The sequence below is a fragment of the Mustela erminea genome, chromosome 5, assembly GCF_009829155.1.
Source record: "Mustela erminea isolate mMusErm1 chromosome 5, mMusErm1.Pri, whole genome shotgun sequence".
NCBI classification, from domain to species: domain Eukaryota; kingdom Metazoa; phylum Chordata; class Mammalia; order Carnivora; family Mustelidae; genus Mustela; species Mustela erminea.
Genome location: NC_045618.1, coordinates 91157507 through 91172363, shown reverse-complemented (window position 1 = coordinate 91172363; position 14857 = coordinate 91157507). Strand labels below are relative to the sequence as shown.

General features: G+C 40.3%; 1 protein-coding gene across 6 annotated transcripts in view; it reads right to left on the bottom strand.

Annotated features, from left to right (window-relative positions):
* The window catches only part of LRFN5 (leucine rich repeat and fibronectin type III domain containing 5), a 241551-nt gene extending 227439 nt beyond the window's left edge, over positions 1 to 14112 (bottom strand). For all 6 annotated transcript variants that reach the window (XR_004285952.1, XR_004285953.1, XM_032344105.1 and 3 more), the window contains exon 1: positions 13081 to 14112. The gene's annotated coding sequence lies outside the window, so the exon portion shown is untranslated. The remainder of the gene's footprint in view (positions 1 to 13080) is intronic.
* Between the last annotated feature and the right edge of the window lie 745 nt (positions 14113 to 14857).

The following is a 14857-nucleotide window of genomic DNA, read 5'->3' as shown; positions in this document are numbered from 1 at the left end:
AGTCTGAAGAGCTGAGCTGACCCTATGTTGAAGCAGTGGCCCTCAAAATGACCTGGCTCACCCCAAGCCAGGATTTATTACTTCCTTCTTCCAACTGAACGCCTACCAGAGAATCAGTACAAAATGATGGCCCGTCCCAGTTAAAACTCAGTTCATTATTACTGCCTATGACATTTAAATTAAATTATAGTAGAAAGGTTAGAAAGGAAATTGATCAGAAAATATGGACTTAGTCCTATCGAAAAAAGTGCATGATTTTAAGAAATGCATAAGTCATAATGCAGAATGCCACACTTCAGAATGCTAAAAAACAGACCATGAAAATAAATGCAAAGCTACAATTATTCAGGATCTGTGTGATTTCTGTTTTACAAAGAGAAAAGAAGCGACCTGACCTTTCAAAATTTATATTTAAATTCAGTCATTGTCATTTTCTTTCTTATAAATTTTGACAGTAAATAAAAAGTGATTGTTTTCCAGAAGGATTTATTCACAATCTTCTTTTTAAGTGTGATAACTGCTAGCAGTACAATATATAGCGTGCATATTAATAATGATTTAGTATTTTATAAAAATAAACAAGATGTGTGTATTTGTGGATGAATAATCTTACTATTTTGTTATAGTAAAATAAAGCCTACATTACATATATATTACAGGTGTGATTTAACTTCCCTGTGATTAATAGATACAATTTTCTTTAGCTAAATTTTATTAGAACCATTCATTTCATTTTTTAAAATTATTTATTTATTTATTTATTTATAAGATTTTATTCTTAAGTAATCTCTGCACCCAACTTGGGGCTGGAACCCACAACCCTGAGGATCAGGCATTGCATGCTCCATGACTGAGCCAGCTGGGTGCCTCTATCATTTTAAATATTTTACAGTCAGACTATGGCTTGACCACTTTCAATCTGTTACCCCAAAATAACAAAACTTGCCAAGAAATCTTAAAGAAGGGAAGGGGAGAATTTGCCACCCCAAAATATGCCTCTGGAATAAAGATTAATTTAGGTTGATTATTTTTAAGAAATAGCAAAGAAAAGTCTCCAAAAACCAAGTAGAAGTTACCCTTTTGTAGCAGACATTTACATTTATAAGAGAAGTCTCCCATTTGTAAGGGTGTCTTCCTTTCTGTACCAGGGAGAGGAGGATTAACTAAATCTCCAAAAATTCTTAAGGATAGTGGAAGAGGTACAATCTACATAACAGCCATACCCATAACAACCTTTACTGTGCTTTGTCTGGTAATCTTCCCCAACCAGCTTCTCCTCCCCTCCAACACCTTTTTTTTTTTTTTTTTAGCCAATAACAGGAGATGGTATTTAAGGTGATGGCTTGGGCCATTTGGAAGAGTTATTCAGTTTTCCTGGGACTCTTCTATGTATACAGGAGGTATACATGTTGTTAAATTTCTGTTTTTCTCCTGTTCATCTGTATTTTTATTATGCCAGGTGTGGGGGGTAGGGGAGGTAGGGGGTGGTTTTACCCGAGAACACTGAAGGGTAGAGGGAAAATTATTTTTCCTCCCCTCCAAGTTTGATGACCACTGAGGGGACAGGCTGAGACACTATACTCACTCTGGAGTCTGCAGATGGAATCCTGGAAATTGATACACATCATGTTAAGAAAGTAAATTTTTATGTACATTGCAACATGCATCAGATAGAATATGTATTGTTATTTTAGAATTCTCTAGTCGAAATTTCAAATGATTACTACAACATACTTTACCTGCCTTACATTAAACTTTAAAATCACAGAAATATATAGCAATAAGAAAATGTAAATAAAATAGTTCATATTTGATATATTCCAGGAAGATATTCAAATCCACTGGGGAACACCTCCACAGGAAATATTTAGGTGAATGTGACTTGCATTCCCATGCATCCCTTCACAAATGTATCTCTTTTACTAAAAGTAAAAACAATGAATTTGACTGCATTCATTTTGTAACTATATATTTTTCACAAATAAATAATAATCAGAAAGTTATGAAGCAATTATAATTATACTGCCCCATGGTCTACACCCTGCACCTTATACTTGTGACAGTATGTCAAATGCCTGTAGAATAATTTGGTACATAAATGAGAACATCATTAAATAAAATGAGGGTGTATGAAGTCCCAGAATAAAGTAATTGTGCAATCTAGATTCAATTTACAAAAGAAATGGATAGTAAATATGAGTCACTGAAACATAATTAGAAGGTAAAATAAAATCTTGGAGAAACAACAAAATGTCATTCTGAACCAAACCAAACCCAAAATGCAACTTAGAGAAACAAAGATAAATTCTCCCTTGGGCTTTAGGTGGATGGCATGATCTCTAGCCTAAGAGGAAAGCCCTTTCAGAGAAGCTTCTCTAATGTAAGGATAAGTAGGTACAGTCGTAAATAGGCAAATCACAATTAATTCCCATGTACATTCAGCCATGTTAGTAAACACCTTAGGAAAAGGAAACTTGAAGAAATCTGAGGCATTTGAGGAACCAGCAAATACTTCCAAAAGTTTAAGAAAGGAATGTATTCTTCTTCAAAAGTCCATGAGTCCATGGATGGGAGCAGCATGCCTAGATCTTGTGGATCTTTAACAAATATTTGTTGACAGTATAAAAAAGGGAGTGAGGAGGGGCACCTAGGTCATCAGGTCAGTTAAACACCAGACTCTTGATTTTGGCTCAGGTCATGATCTCAGGGTCTTGAGAATGGAGCCCTACCTTGGCTTCCATGCTCAGCAGGGAGTCTGCTTCTCTCCCTCCTCCCTCCTCCCTCCCCCTGCCCCTCACTCATGAGCATGCACACACTCTCTTTCTCTCAAATAAATGAACAGATATTTTTTTAAAGAAAGGAGAATACGGGAAGAGACAGGGTTGTCCTCCAAAATAGGCATAATGGCTGGCTATATCCCATTACCCAAAAGAGTGTCTTAGTTCTATCTATTTCTGCCCCATAACTTAGGGGCTTAAAGTAACAAGCATTTTATTTGTTCTTGATTTGTAGATTATGAGTTTGGGCTAGTTCTTCTGCTGGTCTCATTTGTGGTCATTCTTGCGACTATAATTACCTGGAAGCTGAATTGTATCTGGATGATGTAAGGAGGCCTCATTTGCATGTCTTGCCACTGGTTCTGACTGTCAGCTAGACCACTTGTTTCCAGAGGACCCAGGACTTCTTCACACGATGGTAACATTTTTTTCCAGAAGGACAAGAGTAATGGCTGTACGATCTCTTGGATTCAGCCTGGAAATGGTACCACATTACTTCTGCCACACCTATTGCTCAAAGCAAACTGAAAAGCCAGTCCAGATTCAAGGGGAAGGCAAAGAGACATCTACTCTTGATGGAAATATCTGTAATGAATTTGTGGCCATACTGAATTCACCAGAGGAAGTAAGAAAGTAAATCACAGGTGGGAACACACCACAGGGCTTAATCTAGAAAAGGTCTGTTCTGCCAACAAATGTATCTATACTTAAGCATGAGATTTTGGCTGACTGCCAGACCCCTCTGTCATCAAAATAACAGCATAGAAATCTGGATTCAAGATGACAAAATGAGTTTGTTATTTGACTTTTTTTCTGGCCCTGTCTCAAAGGAAGGAGGTAACTGGGGGGTAAAGATTGAAGCGCTCATTAATGACTGTCACAGCAGCATAAATAACATAGTAACAGGATTAAGAGGTAAATGGAATGCAGAGCACAATTAGACAAATGCAAACATTTCAATGATAAATGATCATTAATGATCTCCAAGTTCCATTTGATCCTAACATTTACAGAATTCTCTGATTCTTCTGTACTGGGAGAAGTGTTACAGGGAACAATTATTCATTAGTTACTTAAGAAATACCAGCTAGTTTATGCTGGCTTGCAATTCCCTTTTGCAGATGGAATTTGGAAATTAGAAAGAGTAAATCACCAAAATCACACAGTCTAGTTTAGCAAAAAAAAATTTTAGGATATACTTATACCCCAGGCCCAGGATCAAATATTTCTCCACACAAATAACTATCAAATCTCCTAATAGGTATCTGTAAAGCCTTTCATAGACTCCTGACATAAAATATGGTAATACACAGAGTACCATAAAGAAAAAGAAATTAAGAATAAGGTGCATATCCAAAGGATGGCCCTACTCCTTGAAGGAGGTTAAAAACACATTTTGTAACTATCAACAGAAAACAGCTTTAAGAGGCAGATGAGAATAAAAATCTCCTAGATATAGCAGATACAGCACCCTCGTTAGAATCAGAAATATTTGAATTTGAATTTTAGCCCTATCATCTATTAGTCATATACTCATGGATAAGTGAGTTAACTATGCTCAGCCTCAACTTGCTCCTCCAAAGAAAGGAATATAATCCTACCTAAGTTGTAGGTTCGTCGCATGGATTAGAAGTAGGTAAAAGCCAACAGCACCTGGCACAGAGAATATACTCAGAAAATGTACTTACGATGATCATCATCTATTATATTTTTTATCCAAGGTATATTAGAATTTTCCAGTACTTTCCATATAAAATACACGAAGGAAAACTCATGTGCTTTCCTTAGCAGATGAGATCTTGGAATGTTATTCATCATTAGGCTCTTAGTTCACAAAGATATCTAACAAACTTGTCATTTTGTTAATAAGTTCCCATCGCTGAATTAAAAAAGAAAACACATCCACTGAAAAAGTTTAATACAAGAGCAAAGGGGAAAAAAAAAAAAAAACGAAAAATCGTACTCAGACAGGAAAGGAAAGTTGGGGGAAACTTTCCTGTCAGTACAAACTTCCTTAAATATGCCATGAATTGGTCCCTCAGGGCTTTCTGCAATCACTAACATATACAACAAAGGCCTTCAAGGCCTTTCTTTAAGAAAAGGTTAACTATTTAGAATTGTGGGTCAATTTTAATAATTATTAGTATTTGCATTAAAAGTAAACCTTTTAAAAGAAACATTTTTAAACATTTTTAAACATGGTGCCTAAAAGGAATAATATTCAAGGTTATGGAGAATGTTGGTAACCAAGACTCATCCTGCAAGGACACGAGATCAAGGGAGTTTTACTGTCATTTCCTTCTGTATTCAGATTATTTCCCCCTTATTAGGAATCAGGTGACCTCATATGGAGGCTGGAGAAACTGCTGGGAGCCTTCATATGATGTAATTCTATTCAATTATAGAGGAGGTAACACAACTGACTTAGTAACTATTCTAGAAATCAGTATCATGTAGGTTTAAGGGTAGATTAAGAGGCAAAGACGTAAGAGTATCATCAAGACTGACTCAGGACTAGGGTTGTGCCTATGAGAGAACATTTGGTTCTCACTCTAGATCACAGCTTCCCCAGAGTGGCTTCTATGCCATTTGGCTTTTATGTCTCAAAGGAGAAATAGTTACTTAGCCGAATAGGGAAGCATGCATTAAATGACGAATAAATGTTTTTCAAAGAATCAAAGAATGAGTCTTGAGTCATTCTTTCCTAGATCAGAGAACCCAAGATGCAGCCAGATCCTTCCATCACCTTAGGCTAAGATGAAAATCCACTCTTTTTGTCTTGTTCCATTTCATTGTTTCTCATATACATTATGAATACCACTATAATATTTATAATTTACTTTTTCTCTCAGTACTTAGTGGAGAAGAATTAAGTAATATGACCATTATGAGCAAATCACACAATGTGAATGTTTATAAACTGAGAAATAGGATGTAAAAGTGAACTTAGACTTTTTTAAAAAGATTTTTTTTATTCATTTGAAAGAGAGAGACAGCAACAGAGAGAGCACAAGGAGGAGAGGCAGAGGGATAGGGAGAAGCATACTCCCTGCTGAGCTTGGAGCTGAGACATGGGGCTTGATCCCAGGACCTGGAGATCATGATCTGAGACAAAGTCATACGCTCAACCATCTGAGGCACTCAGATGCCCCAATCTCAGATATCTTCACTAGTGTCTCGACTCAGAATGGCAAAGAAGGAAAATAATTTTAATCTCGTTACTGAACTTGGATTGATGAGTTGTAGCATCTTAAAGGTCTATGTAAAGAACTCCAATGCCTTGTTTGGGCTCAAAAGGAGAGATGGCATTGATCAAATAGTAAGTGTGACATGACTGCTGGATGGACAATTACAGCATAGCATGTACCTGCTTTTTCTGTTCCAAAAGCAAGGAAATGGTTCTGCTGGATGCTACGCTAGTCAACCCGTGTGGTTTGCTGGAGCTGCTATCACACTTTCATGTAACGTGAGACAAACAAACTGGAGGTGGTGATGAAGATGTATGATAGATAACTTTTTTTGAGTATAAAACGTAAAGGGCTTGAAATCATGACACATAGAAAACCATCCCAAATCAGTTTAGGTCTAGTTATGTTTATTTATGTATTTATTTATTTTTGGTTAAAGATTTTATTTATTTGAGAGAGAGAAAGAGAGAGAGAAAGGATGGGAGTAGGGAGGGTGAGAGGGAGAAGCAGACTCCCAACTAAGCAAGGAGCCCAACATAGAGTTAGATCCCAGGATTCCAGTCTTGACCTGAGCCAAAGGCAGACACTTAACCGACTGAGCCAACCAGGCACCCAGGTTTAGTTATGTTTAATCATAAGCAAACAATCATGGTTTGGGCATCTCAAGTAACTCAGTTTAAATATTTGAGGTACTGTCATTGGGAATTAGACTTATTGTGTATCCCTCCTCCCATATTAAAATTAATTAGAAGCCAAGGATGTCGGATGCTTGGCTCAACTCCAAAAATAAATTTGATAATTAGCCTATATAAAATGGAATAATCCAGTTTAGGTGGAGTGATTTTAGAATCACTGAGGGTACTCAAGTTCAGTCAAGATGACCACTTGGCAGGGATGTTTTAGATAAAATTTAAATTTGAACAGATGTCAGAATAACAGATGTTTTATGATGCTAGACCCATCACAGGGTAAAATGAATTTAAATTTGAATGTCTTGGATAAATCATGCACTCACCAGTGTAGCAGAGATCCTTCAACCTATAATTTCTTAAGCCCAGCCAGATTTCCTGGGTTTAAGATTTACATCTGCTTGGCCTCTGAAGACAGTGGACTGTGTGGTCCTGGGTTTGAATGAGCTTTAGCATTCTCCGGAGCCCTGAGGGTCTAGGACCCCAAGCATAGGCTTTGACATCATCTAATTACTACCCCTTTAGTCTTCTCCTTTACCCTCAGGATTGCTAACGATGAAATGACAATGATGATGGCAATGATGATGGTAAGGATAACAGAAATGTCTTCTATTATTAGGTTCATCTTATAGGTGAGGACACTGAGGCTCAGAGAGGTAAGAAGACTTGCTCAAAGTTACAAAGCCTAAGACATAGGTTTGTGAAATCCCAAAGTTCATGCTTCTAAGTACTGCACAATATCAACATCCATAAAACACAGTAACAATTTCCAAATGTCTTCTCTCTCACTACAAAGCAAAAAAAAATCAAAATAAAATTGAAAAAATCAGTTACTTTCAAGCTTATGTATCTGTTTACATCCTTCCTGTTACTAAGAAAATAAGTTCCCTGAGGTCAGGATTCAATGTCTAGTTATAAATTGTTAAAGTGCCTGACATTTGAACTGCCATGGCAAATATCCTACATAATTCCCATAAATAACCCCTAAATTTCAATGTAAAGGTAGGCACATTTCTATTAAATGAGGCACTTTAAAGTATCTGTGAATAGAACAGCTATAACAGTATCCACATAAAAAAAAATTTAAAAAGCAGATGTACTACTCTGTGCAATATTCAATATTGCCATGTAAATCATATGCATTTTAATGTTGTTATACAAATCCACATAAATCATTTGATAACCTAATTTTAATACCATTGAAAAAAATAACAAAAAGAGGTATAATGACTAAGAAAATACCACAGCCTATATTTCCAGAAAAGTGAAAATTTTCATAACAGAGTTGATATGTTCCCACTAATAAATCACTTTATTGCAAATATCCTACAACTTTGAAAGCAACACCACTAAGATTCATGGAAAACCTACTTTAAGACAGGAAATGATAAGTCAACATGGGGAATGAAATACAGAGAGCTACTGCAATGCATCTTTAGGTCTCTTTAGTATTTCCTCAAAAGAGCTGCACAGGGTAAAGTAAAAATAGAGTAATACAAACAACTCTGCTTTGGCTACTATCTCTGATTAAATGCACTAGTACTGATTGAGTATATACTGAATTAATCAGTGTTTTCTTTCTGCCTCTTTCCAAGAATTCAGATACTGCTTCTAGAGTTGGGAAAAAAAAGATCTTACAACTTTATATGTTTGTCTTATTACTTCTTTTCTAGACCCTTTCTGCTATAAAATCTAAAATAGAGTCAATATCCAATGGTGATTCTGCAATTGTTCTTCATAACATCAAATTCAAAATATTCCTTTGGAAGTTTTTTTTTTTTTTTTTTAAGCAATGAATTTCATATATGCTCCCCACAAAGAAAAGAAATAACATGAGGTTTAGGGTTAGAAAGATTTCTTTTATAAAAAAATATATATTATCTAGGAAGACTCAAATTAATCAATTCATAATTTCTTTCCAATGTGACCAAGTCTGTAACTTAATAAACATAGGGCATCAAAGCCAATTTCTGAGAAACCTTACTGATATAGCTTGCAGTTTAATCATAAAGCTTTTTCATGTGGTTTACTTGGTATCAGCAAGATGATAGAGCATTTATGTAACCATGTAATTCCATTATAATTTTCTATCACTTGTTAACCATCTTCATAATTAGTATTCAATTATGTCATAGCTCAGTAAAAAGCGTTCTGTCAGAACAGTATCTATCAGAATACTATGATGAAAAGCTGTAAAATGACATTAGCTCCCTTTGAATTAAATTCTTATATTTCTATCTCTTGTTATACCTATATGAAACTGGAGTTTTCATAATAACATACAATTTATGTGGATAGGGCATAACAAAAATTGTTCACTTCTAACCAGAATAGCTTCAATACTGATAAACATAATTCTTCTTAATTTCACCATGCACACACCATGTAATGGACAAATTATTACTGCCTTAGGTTTTAAATAGTCCTCACTGATTGAAGGATGCTATGGGAATAAAAATGTGGGCTGCAGAAATATAAAAACTGGCCTCCCTTTCAAGGTTTATTAACAAGGCAGAGCTATGCACATGTGTGTCAGTGGAATGATGTAGCAAAATTACCCGTTAGTCTTGTAGCCTATTTATTAAAAAGCCTATATTCATACATTTATTCTTCAATAAAATATGAAAGTTAGAACTGATTGCCCTACACACAAAACTCTGAAAGTAATGCCAGTATGTTACTTTTCTAAGCAAATGAAAAATAATAATTACTGGGATGAGTTAATAGATTAGCCAGTTAAGCCACTAGAAAGTTTTAAGTCGTCTTCCTCCAACCTCAAAATAGGCACATATTTATTAGCAATCTTATTCATTGTAATTTTCTCTTAAAATAACTGAATAGATTTGATATAGAGCTTATTACATGGTAGTTTTATATAGAGGCAGGGACGTTGTTAGGTATCTGCAATCCTCTCACTCCCAACCACAAAACAACACAGCAATAGTATCAGCAGAAAGCAAGGTCCTAATTTCACCAGCTAGAAAACTCAGCAAAACTACCAAGCCTAAAGTGCTTCAAGCAGCAAGAGGAAACAGAACACTGGTTTAAATGAACAAAAGGGAACTGATGGTCATTGAGGAAAAGATGAAAAGCAGATATAACCTATGATGGTCACTTAAACACCAATGCCATAACCAGATGCCACTTTCACTCCAAGAATGCATTTAATGACAGAAGAGAGAAAAATGATGGAAGAGGGGATAAAGGTAGGACAGTTTTCCTTCAGGTGACCACAGCTTTTGCTATCCCCTTGAAAAAAAAAAAAAAGGGAAAAAAAATAACTTCTGGCTGGTATTCGCCACAGATATATCTTAATGAACCCCTCCCAAATCACTCAAACACAGGAGTCTCAGATTTCAAAACGGAAGCAGCGAGGCGTGTATGTGTATATTTGTGTGTACATCACATTTTGAAAAGGAAAAGAGGTGTGTGAAGCACAGAGGACCGGTGTTGCTCAAGGTCATTCTCCTTTTGAAAAGAGAAAAGGAAAAAGTGACAACAGAAATGGTGTGGGGGACAGAAGTCAAGTGGCAAGTTCTTTCCACCTGCCTAGAGCCTTACATCAGTTCCCATGGGTGTCCTGATGGCCCTGTTGTTCTGCCCCTCTTGTTGGTAAGCACAAGAGAGCCTAAAAGGAAAGAACATTTTGCTGGGAAATTTCCTATTAACACCTGACAGTCTTAACCCATTAGTGAGTCAAGCCAGCTCCATCTAAGTACAAGGTCAGTGGACTCAGACCTTCCTCTGTCACTCCAACAAGGAAGAGGGGAAGGGAGGCAGAAATCTCCATTTTTAAGTAACTTCTGTATATGAAACTCTGTGCAAGGAGGCCTATATGGTTTTGACACTCCCAACTGCACAAATGAATGGCATTTTAAAACATGAACCACACCATGATCTACGTTTAGGCTTCTAAGCACTCAGCAAACAGTTAATGCATTTGTTTTGCCTTCCCCCAGGAGGAGGACACAAAGACAAGACTTAACCTGCAGAATAGAGAAAAGGCCAGAGAGAAGTGAAATGAAGAGGGAGATGGAGAAAACCCATCATTTTTCTAGGTACTTATATCTGCACCAGTATTCCTTCTTTCTTGGGTTACCCTCTAAACAGGTAGACCTTATTTGCTGACAGATATTAGGAGTATGATATAGTTTCTGTTGTAATAATATTCTGGAGAAATTTGGGGGACAAAGAAATGTCTTTGTGAGATTGTTATTACATCCCAATCAGTTTTCTACCAGGATTTGCTGAGTGATGGAGGAAATACAAATACATTAACTTAAAAAGAAGATAAAAGAAAGGAAAGAACCTCACCTAATTCCTCCCAAATTTCCACTTATTTTTAGTTTTCATTCAGGCAGTACCTTTTTCTTTCTGAGTCTATAGAGAGTAGAGTGTGGATCTGCTTTACTGTTAAAGTCGAATTACCCTCTGTACCCTTTATTGGTTCTCCCTAGAGCTGGAACTTACAGAGCAAATCTATCTGAAGAGTGGCCCTCACTGCCTTCAGGTTTATTGGGCACAGGGGTGGGCGAAGGAGTTGTCTTTTCAGTGGTATTCCAACTGGAGATAAAACAAGAGTATGAATGACCTAATTAAATCCAGGAGAGCAAGAAGGGAGGAAAGAGAGAGGAAAACATGGAAATCTAGGAAAAACACACTTAGTTTCAGGTTTTGAATCCTGAGAAATCATGCAATATTTGAGTACCAAGGCGTTTTTGCAGCCAGCTTTCCTTCTATGTTCTTGAATATTCATTTACAAGGGGGTGGAGGATTGCAGGCGCAGGAAGTCAGGCAGGACCTCACTGCCCTCCACGCGTCTCTCTCCACCTCCTTCCTCTCAGATCCAGGCCGCCACCTCAGCCATGATGCGCCTCCTGTCTGCCAGGGGGCCTGCTGAGCTCTCCCGCCCCTCCCCAAAAAGTGTCAAGGAGGCCCTGGCAGCTGCAATGCCGGAGCCCAACCCCCAAGCCCACTGCATATACGGCCTTGTAGCACCACCAGCCTGCGAGGGCTGCAGCAGCAGCTGAGCCCAGACTCCAGAGGAGTCAAGGCCATCAACGCGCAGGGACAGCAAGAGCAGCTAGCTAGTGGCCAGCTTGTAGTCTGCAAATGCCATCATATGGATATCTATAGAATCGCAGCAAGCAGAGAAAAAGAGGCAGCGCCCCGACACTTTCTAAGCCGCTTTAGCAAAGAGAAACCTCCGGCGCATCTCCAGTCGCTGCCTCTAAGAGCAAGACGCTTTGCACTCGGCCGGGCCACATCCTCCGCTGGGTGCACCCAGCAGGCAGCTACCGAAGGCAGAACACAAACGAGCACTCCTTAGCTGAATTATTCAGACCGCCTTCACTATGGAATAAAACATTGATGAGACTACTTTGCAAGTGCTTTATCTTCTTAATCCGAATGCTCTGGAGAAAGGAGTGAAATTTCTGCAGGGGGACGCAGAGGTGACAGAAAAGGGAAATAAGAGAATTAAGGTGCAAGGGTAAGGGGCTTTGGAAGTTCCTTAAATTTGTTCTGACTCTGCCAGCCATGGGAATCTCCGTTTTAACGTATCAGACCCAATATGTTAATTAGGCAGTCACAAATCCACCCTATTCCTTGTAAATCAATGCACTGGCAAGAATTTTCAAAATACATATTATACAGAAACAAGCAAACCAAAACCAACGAAACAAACCACGCGCACACAAGCTCCACAACGGACACAATATAGCCGGAGATGGTATTGGGATGGTGGTTGTGGTTTTAGCCTTGTTTCTACAGATATAAAAATGACTTCTTTCATGGATCTATTTTGCCATATCTAAGCAAACGCTCACAGTTAAATACCATATCTCAGCACACACACCCGTGACAATGAATTCCTTTTCATGCAAAGCAAGTTCCAAGAAAACTCCATTTCAGATTAAAGTCTCCAGATGCGTAATTTACAACTACTAAAGGATCTGGCAAGCTCCTCCACAATAAGGAAAGGAAAACAACCTGGCACCAGAGGCAGAAAAGGGTCAAAATGATCCTTGCCTGAAATGGGTGGAAACCAAACACCCTCTTGCACTCCACAGTCTCGGGAGTGTTGGATACCAAATAGTCCGTGGCAACCATAGCCTGAAGGAAACATGGAATTTTAATCTCTGGCATCTTCAGACAGGTTCAACATGCCTAGCTTTCCAATATCATCACTTAGGGTGGAGCGTATCCATATTCCCTTAGCTTTCACTGCTAGATTAAGTGCTCAGGTATAGATTTATATCCCACCTACTAGAAATTTTATTACAACATCACGGAGCACCCTTGGATATCCAGCCCTTCCTAATGATTTTCGAAACATTAATAAGTAAAGTAGCCTGCAATGCAGATAGACACTAGAAACAAGATCAGAAGGAAACTGGGTGAGGCGGGTAGTCATTTGCTTGTTACCTGGTGCCTCTAGAGGAAAAGACGGTCGTAGGAGGACTTTCTGCCCGCAGGTACAATCCCGGCAAGGTGGCTCCAGGTGGCTTTCACAGTCGTACGCGGGTCTCGCTCGTCACTTTGCTGCCCTTTGCCATAGCTCAGCACCCGCATCCTAGGGAGTCCGAAAGGCGGCTCCTGCCACTGCCGCCGCTGCCCGCAGGTCGCGCTGGGTGGGGGATCCGCGGCGAACGCCCCATGAAACCCGCGTTTCTGCGCCCGGGGAGCGGGCAGAGGCAGGGCGGCCGCGCACGCACACACAGACACACTCAAACACACATACACTCGCACACTCGCACACAGGCGCGCGCGCACTCGCATTCACTCTTGCACACGCACATCCAGCACAGCACGGGGAGGGAGAATCAAGGAGGGGACCGGTCCTTCTCACGATCGGCTTTGATGCCCACCGGACCCCAGGCAGAAAAGAGAGTGGTTTGGCATCGCCTTTTGATCACGTTTCCTTCAAGTTCTCCTCCAACCCAAATCCACGTAATTCAAGAGCTGGTGACATTTTGGTGGGGAGGAGAGAGCCGGGAAAGGGCTGAGGAAGAGTCGGGATTTTGTTAAGCAGTTTGAAAAGCAATCCTTGTTACCTTGTTTGTACAGAAACCAGCTCGAAGGGCTGAACTTTTGGCTTCAGATGATGTGGACTGAAACATAAATATCCTTCTGGCCAAAACAGGTCCAGATGCACGGAGACAAGACGGCTACAAGACCCTCTGGTGACCTTGTGATGTACCTGGAAGCAAGTTAACACTGGAGCTTTCCAAGCCTCTGGGTAAAGCGATCCACACACACGGGTCCACAGCCAGGCAGCGGTTCCGAATCCAGCCAGGAAAATGGGTCTGGGCGTCCTTCCTGCTCTTCGAGAACCTGGGCACCGAGGGGGCACCGACGAGTTAACATTTGCTTCTGGGCAGTTGGAAAAAAGACAGTCAAATGCATCAGAGAGGCGCGCGCGCGCGCACACACACACACACACACAGAGCTAGCTGGAGAGCGGCTTACAAAAAAAAAAAAAAAAAAAGCCAAAATGACTTCAAAAGGTAGAAAGATCCCGAATCTTTTCGGAAAACAGAAGGGTCAGCGGGAAGGTTATGAAAATTTCTTCAGGTCTTTCATTCTCTCTTGTGAATGTGTGGTTGTATTTCCAGAAGGTTTCCTTGGTCGGCCCCACCCCCGTCCAGTTGCGCTTTTTTCTCTTGATATAAACCGACCGTGCAAAATGGATTATATGGGTGGGTTGTGCTCACAGCCCAGAGCTCCACAGTCAAAAATCCTAAGGGAGCAACCAGCTGCAAAGCCATTCACATCCTCTAGGGAAAAGGAAAAACACGCGCAAACACACGCACACACACGCGCGCGCGCACACACATACACACGCACACACACACACAGAGTCCTCAGTTCGGGCCGCTTTGCACACTGGCCGACTCCCTGCGCGCCGCTGCACACAGCGCCCCGCCCGCTGCCCGCCGCGCCGGGGCTAGTCCGCAGCTCAGGCGTGCAGCTTCAAGCCCAGGTCCCAGGCTGCGACCAGGGCTGGCCCGGGTCCCTGGCTCCCCGCGGCAGCCTGTTCCGGCAACGGCAGCCGCCCCGCGGGGAAGGACTGCGTCCGGCGCTGCAGCATGGAGGCGGCCGCGGCGGAGGTGGCGGCGGGCGCGCCGCCGTGCGCCCAGCCCTCGCCGCAATGACGGGAGCTACCGCGCCTCCCAGACTCAGAGTCAGGCGAGACCCCCTC